General features: G+C 41.0%; 1 protein-coding gene across 3 annotated transcripts in view; it reads right to left on the minus strand.

The window, feature by feature from the left end:
• The window catches only part of GTF2F2 (general transcription factor IIF subunit 2), a 206,927-nt gene that overhangs the window by 157,026 nt on the left and 28,443 nt on the right, over window positions 1–21,458 (minus strand).

Below are 21,458 nucleotides of genomic sequence, written 5' to 3' on the forward strand. Positions count from 1 at the left end.
AGCAACAACAACAACAACAACAACAAAAGACAAAAAAAAAAAAAAACAAAACAAAAAAAGAAAAATGGAAATTCTTACCAAGTGCTATCAAATATGCATCATCTGATTAGATCTAAAGCAGATTAAATGTGTTTCCCTTTTTTTTTCCCTTGGCCCCACCCGCAGCATGTGGCCAGGGATCTAATCTGAGACACAGCAGCGACCCAAGCCCCCAAGCCCCTGCAGTGACAACACTGGATCCTTAACCTGCTGTGCCACAAGAAAACTCCCTAAATGTGTTTCTTACTATTCATAAGACATCACTACACCCAGGTAACAATCTGCACAGACAATCAGACAATGTATCAACCAAGACAATTAAAAAACTGGCTCCAAATGAGGGCTAATGATTAACATAACGGAAAGGATCTTAAGCAAAATTATAAACACTAGTATAGCTCATTCTTTTCACTGAAGGGTAATTGCATGGAACAAATGATCATAAAATGTGAAACCCTTCACAAAACTACTCAAAGCAAATTAAGTTTTAGAATGACAAATATTCAAGTGCTACGCTATGAGAAGTACTGTGTAGTGTCTGAATAAAAGTAATGAGAGATAATACTGAAAAACAGTCACTATTCGTGAATGAGGCACTAGAAGAAAGCTAACAGTTGTCTTTTGAAAATTATTATATCCCCAAATGATCAAAACATTTCTCATTCTTCAGTATGAGCAATAAGATGAAATAGAAATGTATATAAAATATTTATAGCTACATGACAATTAACTTCAAAATGATAATCTCTCATGAAAAAAATGGTAGCCCTCTCAAAAGGAGGAGCCCCTTCAGAATTGCACAACACTATCTGACAAATGCTAGGCATTAAATGTTACTTCTCTGTCCCTTTCTTCAAACCTTTATTCGAGCAGCACTGTTCAGTCTGATGTGCTCTGCACCACGGCGCCGACCTCCTGGGCTGTGAGGATGCTACCAACCTTTAACACTCCAAAAGCATTTTCCTCAGGATTCACATCATGGCAGGAGTTACCATTTTCCTTCAGCAAAGTAGGGGAAAGCAGGCATCACCAGAGCTCGACTCGCTCTGTGATGTGTACCAGATCTAGTCCCGAGTCTCCTCACTCCGTGCCTCATCCTTTATACTCACAAAGTTCCAAATCCATTCTGCTCTCACACCTCTGCACATGCTGTTTCAGAAGGCAACAGGCATGCTTTGCTTGGTCAAGGAAGAACCCCCAACTAATACCTCAGGTCTTAATTCAAGGATAGGCTGTCCGTGAGCCTTCTCTCACTGATCCAGGATAATTTGTTTCATCTTCTCTCTTGTTCCCAGTGAACCACCTTCACTACTCCCCACCGCTTTTCAGACACTAATTCTTTTATTTATTTATTTATTTTTTCCGGTCTTTTTAGGGCTGCACTATGGCATATGGAGGTTCCCAGGCTAGGGATCGAATCGGAGCTGTAACTGCTGGCAATTGCGTAGCCATAGCAATGCAGGATCCGAGCTATGTTTGTCTGCAGCCTACATCACAGCTCACAGCAACGCTGGATCCTTAACCCACTGACCAAGACCAGGGGTTGAACCTGTGTCCTCATGCATACTAGTCAGATTCATTTCCACTGAGTCACGACGGGAACTCCCAGATACTAAGTCTTCGAGGACAAGAACTGTGTGTCTTGTCATAATTTTTCATTTTCAGAGCTTGGTATAATAAGGATCCCATAGTAGGTCATCATAGTAAATCTGCTTAATACACCTCGAGTTATTTTTCCTGTCAGAATTCTTAAGGATCATGTGAGAATAACGCAAAAATATTTTGTAGTACTGTACAAATGATGGATTTTTATAGACTAAATCTTTTAGACAGTGAATCACAGTGCTCCTCATCCTAAATTACAGTTGGGAAAAATAAACACCCCGTCAGTCTCTACTGTCGGATTTCTTAATTCCCTAATCAAATAAACTATGATTCCATCCCTAAGATGGGCCTGGTAACCTTCCGGAATATTATCACTCCAGGAATGTTTTCTTTTAATTTCCCCTAACTTCAGATGGAAAGGAAAATTTGTAGTTCTATTACAGTTTCTTATTATTTGCTTCAGAGGTACAAAAGGAATAGTCTCGCAGGATCCCCTCCCCAAATCACTTAAAACCTGATTCTTTCAAGCTTCTGTCCAGACTCCTGTAGCAAAAACTACAGAGCACATTATCATTCTGTCCTGTGTTCAAAGAGATATAACTTGGCTTTTTACTCATCTCTTCACTTCTTTTCCTATTCTTTCAACAGCAGGAAAGACCTGGACACAGAATATGAAAACTGGTCTCTATTTCTCAAAGGTATTCAAAACAATTTTGCTTCCTCAAAAAAAGGGGACTAATCCAAATGTTTTCTGAGACGGGGCAAGTAAAATAAGCATGTAAAACAACTAAGCAGGAAATAAGGAACAACGATTACTACCCCGGCCTTCTAGAGAAGAAATGCCCCAAAATCTCAGTATTCACTAAAAATAAAGCAAAAAGCAAGCCAAATATAACAGGCCTGCAGGCTGGACCCAGTTTGTTACACCGGCAGTATTTTAGTAGCCGTAACCCACGGAAATTTGTGAGTTACATTTGTAAGTGCACTGCTGAATTGGAGGATCTTCAAGTACTTCCTCCTCTACCTTTGAAATTTAACTCAAGAAAAAGGGCCATGAGAGCCATGTTTTCCAAATTAAAGCTACAGGTAATGGCAGCTGCACCAGGCCAGAGTTTGCTGGTCCCTATTTTACTTAAACGATGAATCATCAACCTTGAATGTCTTGTCCTAAAACATCTTTAGCCTAGTACCTAAACCTCTACCTTCAGTCTACAACTCTTTATCCTCCAGATATACTCTCCTTGGAACTGTGCAACAAAGCCACCATCTCCGAATGTCAGAATTACCTTTATTAGTAAAACGAGGTCTCTTCTAACCAATAATCCAGCACCACCACAATCCACCACGACCCCGACACCCACACACAAAACTCCTATTCAGAAAGGGTCTGAGTCAAAAGGCATCACCTTCTCTACTAATAATGTGGAAAGATTAGCATTTAAACAGCACTCCTTCTAATTCTGTAAGTTCAGCCAATACGGTTCTATTGGCTGAAGCAGCTGAGTATATACTGCTCTCCAATGAAGCACACACTATGGGACAGACACGATCCTGTGCTGTAGAATCAGGGTCAGGGTCCCAATCAAATGTCATAATACAACCACAGAGTCAGCTTCTGGAGAAATCCAAGCCGAGACAAAGATAGTAAACTATAATTCTGAAGTTACTGTTCTGTACTGCTAGGGTGGGCGCTGATCCAAAATGACTGGTGTCCTTCTAAGAAACGGTCACAAAGAGACACAGCAGGGGTGCATGGACACAGGGGATGATCACGTGAAGAGGCAGCAAGGAGGCAGCCATCACACACCAAGCAGAGAGGCCTCAGAAGAACCCAAACCTGCTGCCAGCTTACAACTGGAGTTCTTGCCTCCACAACTGTGAGAAAAACTGCTGTTTAAGCTCTCCGTCTGTGGTATTTTGTTACAGCAGCCCTAGCAAACCAATACAATGTGATTTAAATCTTTTAAGCCAACTAAGAGATTTGGTTGCTGGATTTTTAGAAAAACTTCTTTTCTCCTTATACTCTGCTTTCTTAATAAAATTGTTATTGAAATATAATCTACATTTAAGAAAAGTATATAAACCAGAAGTTCCCATTGTGGCTCAGTGGTTAACGAACCTCTGACTAGCATCGATGAGGACACGGGTTTGATCCCTGGCCTCGATCAGTGGGTTAAGACTCTGGTGTTGCCATGAGCTGCGGTGTAGGTCACAGACATGGCTCAGATCCAGAGTTGCCGTGGCTGTGGTGTAGGCCAGCAGCTGCAGCTCTGATTCGACCCCTGATATGGGAACCTTCATATGCCCTAAAAGACAAAAAAAAAAAAAAAAAACAAACCAAAACAAACAAACAAAAAAAACAAGAAAAGTATACAAACCATAAGTTTACAGCTTTGATGAATTTTCACAAAGTGAACACATTCACATAGCCACCGCTCAGATCACAACAGAAAACACTGGGAGCTGTGCTTTTTGAATTCATGGATTCAATATTCACTTTTCTATACTATGTTCTCTACTCTTGACACATCCTGAGTAACTTTGTTTCCTTCCTAATACAGATTAGTTTTTAACTTTTAAGCGTAAGTCTTATACGGACATAACTAGTACTGCTTAGAAATACTGCGGTATCAGAAACATTAGACTTCTTAAGGACGAATGTATTAAAAACAACTGACCAGAGTCATGATTTCTGGTATTTTACTTATTTATTTTACTTACTTTCTTTTTCTTTTTTTTCTGAACAGGCAGACTGTGGGTTATCTTTGTGAGACACAGTCTGGTAAAACTTATCATCACAAAGACTCCCATTAATTGTTCTTTTTCCCACTTAACATACTTTTAATATTTTTTTCTGACAAGACTTCGAAACAAGTAAAGGCTCTGTGGAAAGGGAATGTCAGTGGAATCAGTGATGCAGTTAATTTATTTGAATTTCTTTTCACAGACTTTCTAGTCTTGAAATTGTTTCCAACAAATGATAGTTCTTTTCAGCTAATGAGGTACTGTGTATTATTTTCCCCTTGCAACTGTCTTCCTGAGTAAATTATATTCTAATGGAGAAGTTCTATGGCTTTGAAGTAGTTATTTCAAAAAGCTGGAGAATACAGAGAAACTGCATAAGTGAAAGACCAGGTGAGTCCCAAAGAGACCAGGGGCAGAATGTGAGAGTTTTATTGGAATCCTAACAACAGCTCACGAAGGAGCTGGAGAAGTCCAAGTGAAGAGAGGGGCAAGGATGAAAAGGGTGGGATTAAAAAAAAAGAAAAAGAAAATTAAATTTTAAAAAAGGGTGGGACTGCCCTTGGGGACTGAGGGGAAAAGGTAATACATGCCCAGTGGAGACAAAAGCAGTGTGGCCGGTCATCCTGGTGGGAGCAGAGACAGATGACGAGGATGACAGGAGCCGGTCGCAATGACAACGGGCAGCTCGCGGGGACAGCAGCGGACAGTGATTAGCGGAGAAAAGGCAATGTGTGCAGTGGCAGAGCCATGAAAAAAAAAATGGTGTGCCTAAAATGACATCGTGGCTTCCTATTTTAAATTTTCCGGAGTTCTCTTGTGGCTCAGTGCAGGTTAAAGAGCTGGTGGTGTCCCTGCAGTGGCTTGGGTAGCTGCTGTGGTGTGGGTTCGATCCCTGGCCAGGGGACTTCCATGAGTCACAGCCAAGAAAAGATTTTTTAATGAAATAATGTAATATCTTCCTGAACCTCCATCTCAGGATATTTGGGTCTATTAAAGTCTGCATTACATGTGGTATCCTTAGGAATCATACTCGGATTTAAAGTCTCTTGGATGCACAGACCCTCCAAGAGAGAAGGCTGAAGATCAAAGAACACATCAGAACTTTCACAAAAAAGCTAGCATAAGTAGACAGAGTCAGTCGTGAAGTAGGACATTAGTTTAATAGGCTTATAATACCATATCTGGGCCATGATTTTAGGGGGATGTGTGCCAAGGAAATCCCTACAAAGACATCATTTTCATTCTCCGAATCAAGGCAGAGCTACAGTTTACCATCTCTATTTTGGTTTGGATCCTCCAGAAGCTGACTCTGAGACAAGGTTTTAAAGTTCAGGTAGTTTACTGGCGAGGCGATCCCAGGAAACACTGAGAGGACTGGCAAAAGGAGAGAGGAAGAGGAAAGGAGTGAATGAAGTGCTGAGTCTAGAAAACTGGTACCAGCTGCACACAAGAGGACAACTGTTCTTTACCCCTGCCCAGAACTCTGCCAGAGGCGTGCCCAGGGCCACGTCACCTGAGGGTTAGGGGAGCTGGGTATTGACCCACCAGCTCCTGTCAGATACTGGTTGAGGGCTGCTCCCAGAGTGAAGGTTAATACCCTGGCATTTCTGACCAGCCCTCCAGGCCAGCAGAGAGAGCTCTCAGGCAGAGACACCGATGCTGAGATTGAGAAGTCGGCCACATGCACAGAAACAGCAAGGGCTGAGGGGCTGGGGGAAGACACTGAGAGCATCTACAGCACTGACGCCACAGTCCCGGAACTACGGGAATCTGCCCCTAACTTGGGAATGTAAGAAACATCACCCTTCACCTAGAAGATGCAACAGAAAAAAGGACTGAGAACTGCTCTACATCACCAGACATTTCCCTCTGCTCAACAGCAGAGGTGCCCCTCGCAAACTGTTGAACTATGATAAAGAACAAGTTTCGAAGGGAAAAAAACATCTGCCAAATCCTTACGGCCATTAAATATGCACAGTTCCATAAAAGAAACCAAGCTGTAAACAACCCTGGGTGGCGTGCTTTTGTCTCTAGGAGCAGAGAAGGCCACAAGTTCCAATCAGAAAAAATTCTCCAGAAAGGCTCTTTAGAGGAAAGAGGAAAAAAACTGAAGACAGTAAGTGTCTGCAGGGTTCTGCCCCTTCTTCTTTTGGGACAGCTCATGGTACAGCATAAGCAAGAAACTGAAGACTGATACACATACATAGAGTTCTTAAAATAAATTTTTTAAATGACTGCAGCTGAATTTCTTTTCAAACACAGTCTTTGAGAGCAGGCTGGCTCTCCCATCAGCGTTTTACCTCTGGCCAGGCCACAGCTGTCTATTTCTAACAGCTGGTAAGAACATATAGGAATGAGGTTTTATTTCATAACATAAAAATGTGTACCAAGTCATTCTGCATTAAAGACATAAATTGACCTAATTTTCAAGAGGTTTAACTTAAACTCAACTTGGATGAGACTGGTTTCTCTACTTTTCTTGATCAATGTCTTTGTCTTTAATTTTCCAAGAAACTGATATTCAAAATTGAGGTTTGTATACAAATTCTATGTGTCCCTATTGTTTACACTGAGATACACTAACACATTCCGTGTTCAGTAACTAAACTGAATTAAATAGCATTTCTCAGTCCATTCATCACACATAAATTCTTATACTGCTTCTATTTCATCGTTAGCTTTTATTTTAAAAATTCCTTAGAGTTTGGTCATATTGCCTTGACACGATTTTTTTCTTTCTAAATGTATCTGTTTGTTAACTTTATGCAATCTGAAAATAATCTATGACATTCGGTAAACACAGCTTAAGTATTTCTCCCACCAACACTGTTACGCATTTGACATCAGTGGCTTGGTACAGCTCTAAAAATGATTTTCTATTCTGTCACTTCTTTGTCAGCCAAATTCCTCAAACAACTCTGCAGAAAGACTGCTTTATGCCTTCGCAATAATACAAATGACTCGATGAATTGTATTTTCCCCCGTGGTACCTTTACAAGTGGATGTTGCAAGCTGTAAAACTGCAAACCACTGTGATTTCAGATAGAGTTGGACCATAAATCATAAAACAGTGTGTAAAAAGGAAAAAAACAAAATCAAGAAACACTGGAATCTCGGCATTAAGCAGGTACCACTGACTACATGTATGATGATATTTTGGAATTACTGTTTTTCTATTTTTTAGGTACCACAATGGTACTGTGGTTATGAATTTTTTAAAAAAAGAATCCTTACAGAGACAGGTACTAAATATTTAAGGACAGAATGATACGCTATCTGAGATTTCCTTTAAAATAACCCTGTAAGGTACGCAGGCAGTGGCTGGGGTAGAGCTGAAATAAGACACTAACAGACAAGTTGGACAACAGGTACTTGGAGTTACTTTTGTATATGTTTAAAATTTTTTCCACAGTGAAAAGTTAAATAAGCTAAAACATCAAAAGCAGTCTCCTGAAATCCCAGAAATTTCTTCTGACATAACAAGGGACGAAAAAAGGCAGAAGAAGGAGCGGCGGGGAAGAACAGGAGGAAAAAACCAAAAACAACCACTGGAGCGGGGACCAGGTTCTGGTCACTCCTGTTGGCTCCATCAAAAAAAAAAAAAAAAAAAAAAGGCATTTATTTTATAACTTTAAGTAATCAGTAGTTATAGCAAATAGTTTGTCCACAAAAAAATAAGAGCTTCTCTTACACTAGACTGAGTTTCTCATCTTTGGCACTACTGACATTTGGGACTACGTAATCCTGAGTTGCGAGGGACTGTCCTGTGCAGAGCACCCTGTTTGGTGGCATCGCCAACATTAGACGCCAGGAACACGCACCCAGCTCTAACAGGCCAACATGTCTCCAGACACTGCCAAGGCTGTCTCCAGGTGGAAACCACTGCACTAACTAATACATACACATAAATGTACATCTAGAAAGTGGTAGGTTAAAAATACATTCATAATCTGCAGGCAATGATAGGACAGATTATTTTTATTTCGTCAGGACAAAAACCCAAAATAGGGAATTTATGAAGGAACTGAGGTTTATAATAAGTGAAGATATATATGACATTGATAAAATCACAGTGATATATAGCCTTATAGAGCCTTAGGAGATAAAATGCAGCAGGGCAATGAGTGGTGCAAACATATATATGAAAAAATCAAAATCGCATCTTTTTGTCTTTTTAAGGTCACACCTGCAGCATATGGAGGTTCCCAGGCTAGGGGTTGAATGAGAGCTGTAGCTGCTGGCCTATGCCACAGCCACAGCAATGCCAGATCTGAGCCATGTCTGCGACCTGCACCACAGCTCACGGTAACGCCGGCTCCTTAACCCACCGAGCAAGGCCAGGGATCAAACCTGTGTCGTCATGGATGCTAGTCAGGTTTGCTAATCATTGAGCCACAACAGGAACTCTGAAACCGTATCTTTTTACAAAAGTAATTGTTCTTAAATCACTGACAGCATGTTAAAAAACTGGGTAGGCATAGTATATAAGGCTTGTTATTTTATTCCACTTCAGTGTATGTTTGAAATGTTCCAAAATAAAAAGTTAACTTTTTGCCTTTCTATTTCTTTCCTTTTTTAATGCTGCCTTTTAGAAACGAAATCGATTCTGCATCTACACTTTGATGATTAAGGGCACAGGTTTACAAGCTGCATGATGCTGGTCAAATTATATCCTGTGTGAGCCCACATCCCTCATCAACCAAATAACAACAGCACCAGCCTCACAGGCTTGGGTCTGAAGTACGGTGAACAAACTAAGTGTTCAACAGGTTACTTGCTTCTGTTAGCTGTCACTGCTTAATGACTAGGCGTAAACTTTAATAAGAAGTTCCTTTAATTCTTCTAAACCAAACAGTTATAAGAATATGAAGTAACAGAAGGCACTCTTTGCATCGCAGCAAAGGTAACCAAGAAGAGAGTTCAAGTGTAGGCTCCAAATCCATTCTGTTGTGAGGCAGCTGTTCGCCACGTAACAGTTTGGTCAGCACTGGGCACCCTAGAGTGGGGCTGGCAAAGGTGTGGGAAAGGACGGGACTGCTGCTTTACAAGAAAGCCTTCTCTACGCAGTGTGTCTTTGTAATAAAGAGTGCGTGTCTTGTTTTTTAAAGCAATAAGCCAACTTTAAAGTCTGAACTGCTTCTTTCTGTGGGGAATTACTATAATAGTACTATTACCATATTAACAGAATACAGTTTCAAGCAATAAAAGTGCATAAAGGCAACCAAGTAATGAGTTACATGGCAGAGAAAGAAACACCAGTTTACATGTATCTTCTCCATTTTAAATTTTGATAGAAGAACCATTTTAAATGTTGCTCAAAGAACTGGAGATCATTCACACATGCAACCAAAAACCTGAGTGAGGTCTGAATAAAATTACTTGAAAAAACCAAAGAAAATGAGTTTTCAAAAATTAAAAAAAATTTTTTTTTTGTCTTTTGTCTTTTTTTGTTGTTGTTGTTGTTGCTATTTCTTGGGCCGCTCCTGCGGCATATGGAGGTTCCCAGGCTAGGGGTCGAATCGGAGCTGTAGCCACCAGCCTACGCCAGAGCCACAGCAACGCAGGATCTGAGTTGCGTCTGCAACCTACACCACAGCTCACGGCAACGCCGGATCGTTAACCCACTGAGCAAGGGCAGGGACCGAACCCGCAACCTCATGGTTCCTAGTCGGATTCGTTAACCACTGCGCCACGACGGGAACTCCCAAAAATTAAAATATTTTTAATGAAAACTGTTGCAATGACTTAGTTTTAATATCTCAAGTAATTTACATTGTAAAACTGACTTTACCATGCTGTGTTTGGCTTATAAAGAAGCCAGGTTCTTGAGTTCCTGTTCTGGCTCAATGGATTAAGACCCAGTCATGGTGTCCATGAGGATGTGGGTTCAAACCCTGGCCTCGCTCAGTGGGTTAAGGATCTAGCGTTGCCACGAGCTTCGGCATAATTCTGAATGCAGCCAAAGGTGTTTCTGAGGCTGTGGTGTAGACTGGCAGGTGCAGCTCCAATTCAACCCCTATCCTGGGAACTTCCATATGCTGCAGGTAAGGCCCTAAAAAGAAAAAAAAAAAAGAGAGAGAGAGGGAAAAAGAGACCAGGTTCTTTCTAAGATCTTAAGTACACAGGAATCAAAACAAAGAACCAACTTTAAAACCTAGAAGCTATAGTAAATGAAAAGGCAAAAACAGAAGCATGCTTATACAGCCTGTCCTTCCCCTCAGGCACGATAAAAACTTCGGAAGTTCTTCCCAACTGCTTTACAAACCAAGATGTGATAGAAGTTGAGCATCACAGAATTTTAGAAACAGACAGATAGAAAACACAATAAAGGTAAAAACTTGATGCTCTCTGACATTCTCCATAAAGATCACAAAGATATACAGAAAACAGAGGTCCAAAATAAATTTATTTAAAAGAAATCACAACCTAAACCTCAGTAAAATTTAGGAAATAAAATTTATGCAGAATTCATGAACAGAACTGGAAATTTAGGTTACAAGAATGACTAAGACCGGAAAAAAAGAGAAAAGTACCAAATATGCCTAAGTCCTTGCCATTAAATCACAGATCAATTCTTCTGAGGAATAATACCATAAATATTATCAAAGTCATACAATGCCAATGTGGTTTTTCAATACAGATGAAGAAGAACAGATATAACAACATTTTTACTACCAAATAAAAAAATGCATGGGTGGTAAGGCTAAAACAGAATTCAAACATCTTCCTTCATCTTTATAATGCTCTTTACTGATCTATTGGTATTTCCCAGCAGCAAACTTGGGACTGAATTATTCTCTCACCAATAATTACTCTGATCACACGATTTATGTTAAAACTTCAGGAAATTTTAAAAAATTTATGTACTAAAGAAACAGAAGAAACAAACAAAAAAGGCTTATGAAGATATACTCTATACAGAAAAATCTTTATTTGGTCTTAACGGTGAACTTGTGTAATTGCCAGAAATATGGATGAGACAGCTTAAACCATCTCTGGGGAACTTTGTGGGTTTTCTCCAGTTAAATTGTGAAGCTTTTCTTGTAAGCAACAGCGGACTCATCACCATGAGTCACAAAACTACAAGCTACCTCCAAGACAATGGCTACCTCTGGAAAGGGAGGTGGGTGGGACCAGGAAAAAAGAAAATGGAATGTCAACCGCATCTAAAATATTTCCTTAAAAATACATATGGCAAATGTTTAGTTATGAAATACAGCTGATGAGCGCAGGTTACACTATTTTCTACACTAATCCATAGGTTTGAAATATTTTATTATAAAAAACTGAAGATTTAATCCTAAATGTTAACACATTTCATTTGTGCTCCCACACTTTAATATTACCCTCACACTCCAGCTTTTTCTTTTTCTCCTCTTCGCCCTCACACTGGATTATTACAGCTACAGTACACAGCAACCACATGTTGATGCAGGCGCACCTCAACACGAAAAGAGTATAAACATGCCTTTTACTTTCTTTCCAGGCACTGAACAAAGGAACAGTTTCTGTTCCTAGGTTTACTTTTCCAGAGCACAGACATGGTTCAGAGGGTTAGCAGGAAAACTGAACCTCTGTGGTCAGCCACAAACTTCAGTGGCAGTTCGGGAAACACACAAAACACTCGAGTGATACATTTTCATCTTAGTGCCGTTCATCCTCGGAGTAGAAGACTGTCAGAAACTGATGTGACCCCAAATGTTTGGCAGCACGGCTGCTGCTCAGAGTAATAAGCAAAAACTAGAGCTCCCTCACTCCGTCCACACGGCTGCTCCCCTGGGAAAGCTGGGGAGCCCGTGTGGTAGCTGGGGGGGTGGGTGGGGTTGAGACAGCTGCCTCGGGGAGGGCAGGGAGGCCAGAGGCAACCTGGAGCTGCCAAAGAATTCCTCAGAGCTGGGTGCACACCATCTGCCCAGGTGGACCTAGCAGCATTTCTGTTACCATTTAGAGACTGTTTGAAAAATGTATTGCTAGTTCCCGTTGTGCTCAGCAGGTTAAGAACCCGACATTATGTTGGTGAGGATCCCTGGCCTGGCTCAGTGGGTAAAGGATCTGGCACTGCCGTGAGCTGTGGTGTAGGTCGCAGACACGGCTCAGATCCTGAGTTGCTGGGGCTGCGGTCTAGGCTGGCAGCTCTAGCTCCGATTCGACCCCTAGCCCAGGAACTGCTATATGCTGCAGAAGTGACCCTAAAAAAAGAAAAAAAAAGTATTTCTAAATATTAGGAAATAGAGAAAGCTAGTCACACATTCTCTTAGATCTTCTGCTCTCTCATCTGCATCCACAGTTATCTGAAAATGCTATTAATTACTCCTCTCTTTTCTAACTATTTGTAAGAGGCAAAAATTTTCTTTAGATGCTTCTACCAAAATAACGTATTGCTAGACATTGAAGGCACCAATGGTTATGAGAACTCACCTTGTCTTTCACGTTGGACATCAATGAGATTTGCAAAATGTCACTCTTCCCACTGATTTTTTTTCTGAATATTTTATGGTAACACAATACATAAAGGGGTCCTGACACCAAAAAATTTAAGAACCACTCTATTACAGTGACACATATAAATTAGAATGGGGGAGTTCCTGTAGTGGCTCAGCGGAAACAAATCTGACTAACATTCATGAAGACGCAGGTTTGATCCCTGGCCTTGCTCAGTGGGTTAAGGATCCAGCACTGCCGTGAACTGTGGTGTAGGCCAGCAGCTACAGCTCTGACCAGACCCCTAACCTGGGAACCTCCATATGTGGCGGATGTGGCCCCTAAAAAGAAAAAACGAAATTAGGATAGATAAGGCTAAATAAAAGCTCAGAGCTTCCTGCTGCATGGCAACTAATAATATGCAGATAGTGATAATTTATACCACAGTATAATTCATGTAAAAGCAGTGATAAGGAAAAATTCAACAAAGAAGAAAAAAACTGTAGTGTGAATGCTAATAAGCACACAGATATACATAGCACTTACTTCAAACCTCTGGAAAATATATAACGGATATCTGATTTTCAATACATGGGGGAAACGTACCAAGCATGATTATAATGTGTCCAGTGGTTAACCAAGTGTCACATCACACAGCCATTGAACTAATCCAATTAGCAAAGAGAAAGTACAAGAATCACCTGTGCCAAAATAAAAATATAATTTAATATTCAATTTTGAACCTCAAGTGTCCTAAGAAAAAGACTTAACTTTGAAGGAAGAAAACCCATCCTTTTGTCACTAACAGGCCATCTGACCTAAAACCACTCTACAGAGTACCCTTAGAGTACTAGTAACTCCAAGGAGAAAACTAGAGAAAATAAACTATTTCAACATATTTGCTTTAACAAGCCCATGTGCTATGTGCTCAATTCTACATTAGATGCTCGAGATAAGCATGAGACATGGTTCCCTGCCTATAAGGTTTAACCCCGGGGAAAAATGAGTCATGTAAGCCTTGCTGCCATTCAAGTCCAGACAAAGGAAGAATTAACAGAGGCTGGAGCCATAAAAGGAAGGATGGTTCTAAGTGTAAAAGGCAAAGGAATCCCTGGCAGAGGAAAACAAGGGAAAAAGCAGAGGCGGCCGTGTCAGGAAGCTGTTGTAAGAGATAAGGGATTCCTGCAGAATGGACCGGAAGATGGCAGGGAGGACGGGTGAGGTTTTCGGAGGATTTGGGATCAAGTGGTATTGAGAAATGCATATGTGTGATTTGTACTAGAGGAATGACCAAATGGGCAACTGACTGAGTATGAGAGCCAGAGGAGGCTAAAAATCACTACGGCCAAGAGAACAGAAGAATGATGGATCACTGAGAGAAGTGTGGGTGTACAGAGAATGAAGGAAGGCAGGGGTAAGACATCTGAGCCTCAGGCAGTGAGAAATCCAAACGGCTTGTCTGTTAAGACAACTCAAATGGGACTGGCCATCAGATGAGAGACCAGACCTCCGTCACTGCTACCACGCTGGTCCAAGTCTCCGTCATCTCTCCCCTGGATTAATGCGATAGCCTCCAGTCTGCACCCTTGTCCTCAGGGTCTCTTCTCAACTGGCCAGAGTGAGCGCTCAAGATTCATCATACCATTACACGGCTTAAAACCCTCCAGTGGTCCCCATTTCACTCAGAATTCAAAAGCCTTAAAACGGGAGTTCCTGTCGTGGCGCAGTGGTTAACGAATCCGACTAGGAACCATGAGGTTGCAGGTTCGGTCCCTGCCCTTGCTCAGTGGGTTAACGATCTGGCGTTGCCGTGAGCTGTGGTGTAGGTTGCAGACGCGGCTCGGATCCCACGTTGCTGTGGCTCTGACGTAGGCCAGTGGCTACAGCTCCGATTCGACCCCTAGCCTGGGAATCTCTATATGCCGCGGGAGCGGCCCAAGAAATAGCAAAAAGACCAAAAAAAAAAAAAAAAAAAAAGCCTTAAAACGGTTCACAAATCCCCTTCATGATCTGCCACCACCAACCCTCTTGTCCCTGGCCTGACAGCCTACTCCTCTGCCCCTGCCCATCTGTTCCGCCCACGGTGACCTCCTTGCTACTCCAAAAACATGCCAGGCTTGCTCCCACCTTATGGCAAATGTTTCTTCTGCCTTGAAAACACCTAGCTGGCTAACTCCACGAGGCTACCTTTTGTGCTTCTTTCAAGATTTAGTTCAAATTCCACCTTCTCAATGGGCCCACATCTGCCCACACTATTTACTCTGTCAGGCCCTACCCTCAACCTAGTACTTCTGATCCCACTTCCTGCTTCTTTCCCAGAGAACCTACTCCCTCCTAGGCTGTGATATAATTAGTTGTTATGTTTACTATTTGCTGCTATCTCCCCTTACTAAAATGTAAGTACCATGTAAGCTGAGAGATTTCGCTTGCTAAAATATTCCAGGCCTAAAAAAAAGAGGGCTTGCAAAAAGCAGGCACAAATATCCACTTTTTGAATTAATGAGCTGCTATAAGCAAAGTCACCTTGTCTCAATCAGCTGTAACCTGCCCATTTCTTCCAATACTTTCTAACTCGATAAGGGTCTCATCATTCAACCGGGTAAGCCAAAAAGGCTTGGAAGCCATTCTGGATTTCTCACTCTTCCAGCTCCCCCCACCCAGTCAATGCTTCACTCGCTGTCAAACGTCCTCCAATGTTTCCAGAACAGGATCCCACTTTTCCACTGTCACAGTACTGGCACACAGTTTTCATCTCTAAACCAGACTATAAAATCCACAACTGGACTTTTTTGCTCTGATCGAACCCGGACCATTAAATGGGTTTTAGATGGATGACGGAGTGTAGCAGGTAGGAGAAAGCTAAGAACAGGATACCTGAAAGTCAGAGAAATAAATTCTATCTTCATTTTCTTTTCTCCTACTGATGCTCATGTGGTCATACACTTAAAGATTCAGTTCAAATATTTTGACTTCTGAAGCCTTTCCCAGTTTCTTCAGGCAAAGAGCATACTTTTTTTTTTCTCTTTTGCACATAACTCTAATAGAGCACTTCCCGTAGCAATTATTTTTTCACACGCCAACCACCCAACTGGACAGGAGTCTAGTCTCATCTTAGCATAGAGCCTAGCATCAAAAATATCTATTGAATAGATGAACAACTTTTAATCTGGAATTGGCAATTATAAAGTAGAAAACCTACGTTTTAATAAAGGTAGGGGTGCAGAGGACAAAAGTTACCAGCAAATAGTATATAAAAATACTAAACTGAGGACCCAAGGGTGGGAGTGGAGGGGAATAAAAGCTAAGCACATGAGGCATTTCCATGTACATAAAGGTGGAGAGGTAAGCTAATAGAGATCTCATGAAAATAGTTAATAAATAGATTATTGAGAATTTCATAGAAAAATTGGGAGGTGAAAGGGCTAACCTTAATAGCCCTTAAAAATGAAACACCTCTGAGATAAGAACGCTCAATTAGAAACAAATGAATTGTGTTCATAAAATGCTCATAAGATACAGATTGCTTTAATTAAGGAGAAAGCACTGTAAAATGTATCATAAGTCCCCTCTAATCCCAACACCCAAAGACACTCAAATATGCTGAAAAGGGGTCTTTCAAAAACCAGCAAAAGTATTTTAACTGAGGAAATAAAGTTATTAAAATGGGAGTTCCCATCATGGCTCAGTGGTTAACGAATCCGACTAGGAGCCATGAGGTTGCAGATTCGATCCCTGGCCTTGCTCGTGGGTTAGGGATCTGGCGTTGCCGTGAGCTGTGGTGTAGGCCGGCGGCTACAGCTCCAATTAGACCCCTAACCTGGGAACCTCCATATGCCTTGGGTTCTGCCCTAGAAAAGACAAAAAAAAAAGTTATTAAAATTGAACTCAAGTTTTAAAGTTATTAAAAATCAAACTACACTGACCTTAAGTGAAGGTTAATTTTTTTCTTATAAAATTCCATTTTATAGACTTGTGTATTAGTAAAAAGAAATAAAGAGACCAGAAAAGCAAGTTTTCATATGAAGGTATGTTCTATGCTTGAGGGAAAATGTAAAATATTCAGAACCATGTCTGCCTCATGCATATTCCAATGTAAAATCAGTGGCTTGCTTGCTGTAAAATGACTCGGTTACTTATACCTTGGCAGGTTCACGATAAATCAAGCTAACACTAGAGTGGTGACTCTTCAGCTTTTTTGGGTCCCTGATGCCTCTGAGACCCCAGTGAAAGCTATGGTCCTGTCCTACAGAAAAACATGCAGATGCCTATACAGAGCAAACATTTTAAATATGACAGAGCAGGCACAGAGCCCCTGCTGGCTACTTATGACTTCCTAGAGAGCCACAGGACCTAGCTGTAGAACTGACACCTGAATAAGTAGAAAGAGCAAATGATGCAAGGCTCCTCAGAAAAGGAAATAAACTGCTAACAATTCTAGAGCTTTTTTTCTTGGTTATCCAGGCAATCAAAAAACACTGAACATAAAAATCTCTGTTGGCTGAATTTTATCAAGGTATAGCTAAAATGCATGCACACATCTTAAAATAAATTCGAAACCTAAAGTGTTCAAAAATAAGATCTAGTATTGGAGTTCCCTTGTGGCACAGCAGATGCTGTTGTCACTGCAGCGGCCCGCCCAAGTCCCTTAGATCCCTTCCACGTGCTGTGGGTGCAGCCCAAAATTTTAAAAAGAGTAATTGAAATAAAAATAAGATCTAATACTAATAATAGTAATAATAGTTATTATAGCATGTACTATGTACTGAGTGTTACTCTATTTTAAACATATTCATATTTATACATTAATGTAAATATTATTACCTGCATGTTAGAAATAAGGAAACCAAAGCACAGAAAGGTGCAAAGAGAGTTAAGGAACAATGACATGAGACAGACGTGACTGAGATTAAGAAGCAAAGGCTTGCCTCAGAGAGTGCACCATCTAACAGCCACTTTAGACCTGCACTTGCATCATCGCAGGGCTACGAACTGAGAACATATTGTCCAAACTCCAGGAGAAGGATGACAGTCTTGATCTTTTTCCATATTCCTGCCAAGATAACCCGTCCAATACCACATTCATTCTGGAGTACACTATACCCAGCCATGTGAAGACAAAACGTTCAAGAAGAGCATCACGCTAACTAAAGAAGTCAGTGAGATTAAAAATGAAAGTGTAATCTTAAGGACCATAAACCTTAGATTTCTAAACCACTATCTTTTGTATAAGTAGCAACAATGAACTACGTTTTGGAAAAATTAGCAACTTATTAAGACATAACAAATCTGAAATAGGGTACCTCTTTCTACAAAGGAAATGAAAGTTTCCCTCCCACAAACTCTTCCAGGCCCTGCTTCCTTTTCATCATCTTGGTGCCGTGCCTCTTCCACTCCAGGAACGACCACAAAAGTATAGAAAACTGCACAGGTTCAAAAGGACTTATTAAAACCTATCAATTGCAAGGCAAATCTCATATTCCCTGGGTGCGCCTATGCTAGGCCCTGCACGATGTGACACACAATAGACACTCGCTGAATGGTTGAATCTTCTCCAGGACAAAATGCATACGTTTAACATTTTCTACTTTCCATAATACCAGACTACAAATTACTAGGGCATCAGAATAATGTAATAAATGTTATAAAACAAATCTTTTACCTTAAACCACATGACAGAAAAGTTATAATTTACCGCATTCAAAATCTACATCCAAGGGGAAAAAAAAGATTTTTTTTTTCTTCTTTTTTTTTGGTCTTTTGAGGGCCGCACCAGTGGCATATGTAAGTTCCCAGGCCAGGAATCACATCAGAGCCACAGCTGTGACCTACCCCACAGCTGTTGCAATACTGGATGCTTAACCCACTGCACTGGACTGGGGATCAAACCTGTGCCTTAGCAGCCACTACAGAGACAACACCAGACCTTAATCTCTCCTGCACCGGAGCAGGAACTCTGAGACGACTATTTTCTGACATCAGTTTACGCATCTGTTGGCATTCCAAGACACCAAAAAAAAAAAATTTATCTGAGTATAGCAGACCCTTGAACAACATGGCTTTGAACTGTGTGGGTCCACTTACGTGTGGATTTTTTTTAATAGCAAATCCTACAGTACTACACAATCTGCAGTTCTTGAATCCGAGCACACAGAACCTCGGATATAGAGGAATCTCAGATGAGGAGAGCAAGACTGTAATTTATATGTGCATTTTCAACTGTGTGAGGGTTGGTGCCCTTAATCTTTGAATTTTAATCCTCACAGCAATAATGCCCTTAACATATTTCTTATGGAGTTCCCGTCGTGGCGCAGTGGTTAACGAATCCGACTAGGAACCATGAGGTTGCGGGTTCGATCCCTGCCCTTGCTCAGTGGGTTAACGATCCGGCGTTGCTGTGAGCTGTGGTGTAGGTTGCAGACGCGGCTCGGATCCCGCGTTGCTGTGGCTCTGGCATAGGCCGGTGGCTACAGCTCCGATTGGAGCCCTAGCCTGGGAACCTCCATATGCCACGGGAGCAGCCCAAGAAAGAACAACAATAACAACAACAATAACAACAAAAAAGACAAAAGACAAAACAAAACAAAACAAAACATATTTCTTATGGTTTTCTTTGTAATGTTTAATGAAAATAGAGCAAAACCACGGATCTTTTTCTTTACACAACCCATCAACTTTCTTTTTTTTTAATTTTTATTTTTTTACAGCCGCACCTGCTGGAAAAGTTCCCAGGCTAGGGCTCAAATTGGAGCTGCAGCTGCCGGCCTACACCACAGCCTCGGCAACACCGGATCTGACCAGCATCTGTGACCTACACTGCAGTTTTCCACAATGCCAGACCCTTAACCCACTGAGTGAGGCCAGGCACCTAACCCACATTCTCACAGACACTAAGTCAGGGTCTTAACCTGCTGAGCCACAACAAAAACTCTGAATCAATAAACTTTCTAAATTAAGTATGAGAAATTAGTTCTGAACCATAATTTGAAAAGACACATGCACCCCAATGTTCACTGCAGCCCTATTTACAACAGCCAGGACATGGAAGCAACCTAAGTGTCTATGAGCAGGGATGGGTAAAGAAGATGTGAGATACATATATATATATATTTGATTATTAGCCATAAAAAAGAATACTGCCATTTGCAGCACCATGGATGAACCTAGAAATGATCATTCTAAGTGAAGTAAGCCAGACAAAGACAAATACCATACAAAATCATTTATATATGGAATCCAATAAAAAATGATGCAAAAGAATTTATTCACAAAACAGACTCACAGATTTCAAAATCAACCTTACGGTTACCAAAGGGGAAACGCAGGGGGGCAGAGATAAATAAGGAGGTTGGCATTAACATATACAAACTACTACATATAAAATAGATAACTAACAAGAATCTCCTTCACAGCACAGAGAAATCTAATCAATATTCAGTAATAACCTACATGGGAAAAGAATCTGAAAAAGAATGGATATATATATATGTTTGACTGATTCACTTTGCTGTACACATGAAATACAACATTTTAAGTCAACTATACTCCAACAGAATTAAAAAAAGAAATTAATTTTGTTAAAATGAGGTGACCTGGCCTAAAAAGACAAAAAGGGGGGGAGGGTGGCCTGCTGCTTTCATAGTCATATTCTAAATTTAGTCAAGGTTATACTCTTGCAAAGGCCTCAAAAAAGTTCCCTCTGTATTTAATTCACAAACTGAAACATGTACTCCCTATTTATTGAGCTGTTAAAGTATTTGAGAGCAAACACACAAAATTAAACAAAACACTTTACCCAGAGCTTCTTGGAAATCAATACCAATTAAAAGAAGTTAATCGCTATGCATTACAAACTACAGAAAGCACCCAAGAGCCAAAATCCAGACTAAAATATTCCCCAATATAAAGCAGTTTTGGGTTTGTTTTTTGGCCGGGGGAGGGGGGGTGCCTGCACCTGCAGCATATAGAGGTTCCCAGGCCAGGGGTCAAATCAGAGTTGTAGCTGCTGGCCTATGCCACAGCCACAGCCACACCAGATCCAAACCGAGTCTGTGACCTATACCACAGCTCATGGCAATGCCTGATTCTTAACCCACTGAGCAAGGCCAGGGATCGAACCTGTGTCCTCATGGATGCTAGTCAGATTTGTTTCCACTTAGCCACGATGGGAACTCCTATTTTGCTTTTTTTTAAAGGGCTGCACCTGCAGCATGTTGAAGTTTCCAGGCTATGGGTCGAATCAGAATTGCAGCTGCCTACCCCAGCCACAGCAACAGCCCAATCCAAGCCACGTCTGTGACCAACACTGCAGCTCGTGGCAATGCCAGGTCCTTAACCCACTGAGAAAGGCGAGGGATTGAACCCACATCTTCATAGATATCAGTTGGATTTATTTCCACTGAGCCACAATGGGAACTCCATGAAGCAGTATTTTTTTTAAACACAACTTACAGTTGCTAAATATCAATTTACCAAAACAGGCACAGATGACCTTATCTTGGCAAAACTCAGAATACTGTTTCTTCAACATCCCAGAAGACAGCTTGATGCACTACACTCTTCCATCTGCTTTGTTCTATTTCTTCATGTCCCACACAGAAATTAAACCCTTTGTGTAACAGCCAAAATTCTATCAACCATAGGAAGGTATA

The sequence above is a fragment of the Sus scrofa genome, chromosome 11 (genome assembly GCF_054392235.1).
Source record: "Sus scrofa isolate SSC_HxYL_T2T_F1_AM1 chromosome 11, Sscrofa_HxYL_maternal_Yorkshire_Landrace_v2.0, whole genome shotgun sequence".
NCBI lineage: Eukaryota > Metazoa > Chordata > Mammalia > Artiodactyla > Suidae > Sus > Sus scrofa.